We start from the raw sequence: 2,500 nt of genomic DNA, 5'->3' as shown, positions 1-2,500 counted from the left end.
CTTATATTAGGCCAGAATTAGTATCCCTTTTTGAAAATAAGATTATACTTGTTTTAAAATAAAGGTGATTTCTTTCAAACTCTGGATAGCATTCAGACTAAACATGAAAAGATCATTAAAATGAAAATATAATGAAGTATTATTGAAAATTGTTTCAAATTAAGTGATGTATCGTTTACATTTTTAAGTTGGAATATAATGAGAGAGAATGCAGCTCAAAAGTTAAAGCAAGTGCCCACACTAGAGTAAAATTTAATAGAATCATTATTTTAAATAATAACAGCCTTTAGAAAGTTACCTTAGAGTATATGTACTGAGTACTATCTCAACCTTTAGGCATTGTTTTCAAGAATAATCTTTTAAAAGCTCTATATACAGCTCTTTGAATAAGTTCCCTATTATTTGGGAATTATGTCTCTTTTAATAGACAGCAGTTATTGGGAAGATAATTTTTATTTTGTTTCAAAAAATTTTGCTTTCACCATCATAGGATTTAAATGCCTACCAAAGTTGCAGAATTAGCCTATTTTACACATTACTTTAAATAAATGCAGGTTTCAAGATAACCCTTTTTTCCTTTCAATGTATTTATAGAAATATCATACCAGTGGAATGCTATAATATTGCTACTGACTTCCCTAAGTCAGAGTCCTTAGAATTTTAGCCAAATTCTATTTTGTCTGAGAACACATTAAACTGCATTTATAAAGGCAAGTGAAAATGACAACTGAAAATAAACATTACAGTTTAGTACTAATAGACAACAGGTTCCGAAAGGAAATGCAGAGAAGTAACTTATTTTTCTTAAAACTCTGATTAGATTTTTTCTTATAAAGAAAACAGAGTAAAATCATGGCTATACTTTATAGTACTCTGGAGGCATTTTATGATAAGTTCTGTAAGGTGTGTTTATAACGTGAGTTTGAAGTTTACTTTGTTCTACACAGTTTGTTTATATAAACCTTAAACAGAAGTAAATACAAAAAGTTATGTCCTTCAGATAACTTAGAAAGTTTAGTCATGTATTGCATGTTTGTGGAGTGCCTTCTAGAAGTGATTTAACACAATGGGTATAGTAGGTGTCTACCAAAGACAGTTCAGGAAGTGTCTACAGGAAGATATGTAATGATTTAATAAATAAACATGCAAAAACCTTTGTAAATGTCTCTTCCCTTGGTTATAGTTTAAATGTATTAATATAGTTAGACAGTTAAGGTTATTGAATTTCTGTCCTTCCATGAGTGTGTTTTCAACTAGGCCTTTAAGTTCATTAAGGATTGGAATGTCCTTTTTATAAAATGAATGCAGTGATTGCTTTTAATTCTAACGTATTCAATACGTTTCAGAAAAAATACAAACCATGGGGAAGTATTAAAACAAATTCATGAGAAGTGAAATAAATTTACAAATGTATCTTTACTTGGTGTTATTTAATTGTACAGTTTTGAACAAAAAATTCAATTATGTCTTAAAAGTATAACGGACTAATTATTTTTGGCTAAGGTGTCTTATTTATAAATATAATTTAGGAGGCAGTGAGTGATGTGAACAAAGTTGAATTTTGTTTGCCATGAACTTCTGGCAGAATATGGCCTGTTTGGAGAACAGAATGTTTACCTTGATTTTTATGGCTTTTGTATTTTCATGGAGGTGAGCAGTTTGAATTAAATCAGGCATGTATTTAGGAGGAAGGGTTAGTGTTTGGAATACATTATAACAAATACTTAATGATAAATGGACTGGCAGAGTAAAAGGGATTAATAAATTATAGCTAGTATTTTTTCTTGCATTTTGTTTACTAATATTGAAATATTTCTGAAAGCTGGAGTATCTTCTTTAAGTTTTAATATTGTAATATCATTGTAATGTAATGGATATGTTCGTAGGAGCCACATCCTTGTTGGTACGCTTTGCTGTTTTATATTCACTGAAAAATTAGTAACAAAAAAGCTTTCTCCTGATGAAATTACTATCTCCCTCATTCTTTTCTAATCTTCTAAAATTAGTACTAAATACCAGAATGTATAATATATGGAGGTAACGTATTTCAAATGTTGTTTTAGATTAACTACATTGAGAAATTATTCTGCATTAGATGTAGAATTTTATTTTGATATTAGGTTTGCAGAATTCATTGTTTGTGTCACTAAGGTCAAAATAGTTGCTAAAAACTTGATTGCTTTACAGGGTAGATTTGAGCTTGCATTTTGAGCATTCATTAAGTCAGATAATCTTTCTGAATGTTTTATGAGATTGTACTGCTTTGAAGGTGTTTCAGGTGATGGTGTTTAAAAACATCTGGTCAGTACTTTCTTACTGTCAGTTCCTTTATCCCTAGTATTCAAAACAGAGTCTTTGAGTAACCATTTAAATGCTAGAATCCCCATATTTTATTTTCAAAATGAAATTGAGAGCAGTGATTTTTTTCAAAAGCATAGTATTTGACATTTACAAAATAATACTGTGATTTCATTTCATTTTGAATGTCTTTAACCCTGAT

General features: G+C 29.3%; 1 protein-coding gene across 3 annotated transcripts in view; it reads left to right on the top strand.

Annotated features, from left to right (window-relative positions):
- The window catches only part of FOXP2 (forkhead box P2), a 528,540-nt gene that overhangs the window by 278,399 nt on the left and 247,641 nt on the right, over positions 1-2,500 (top strand). The window lies entirely within an intron of this gene.

Source organism: Globicephala melas, chromosome 9, assembly GCF_963455315.2.
Source record: "Globicephala melas chromosome 9, mGloMel1.2, whole genome shotgun sequence".
Taxonomy (NCBI): domain Eukaryota; kingdom Metazoa; phylum Chordata; class Mammalia; order Artiodactyla; family Delphinidae; genus Globicephala; species Globicephala melas.
The sequence above is the reverse complement of the archived record's forward strand: the minus strand, read 5'-3'. Positions and strand labels throughout refer to the sequence as shown.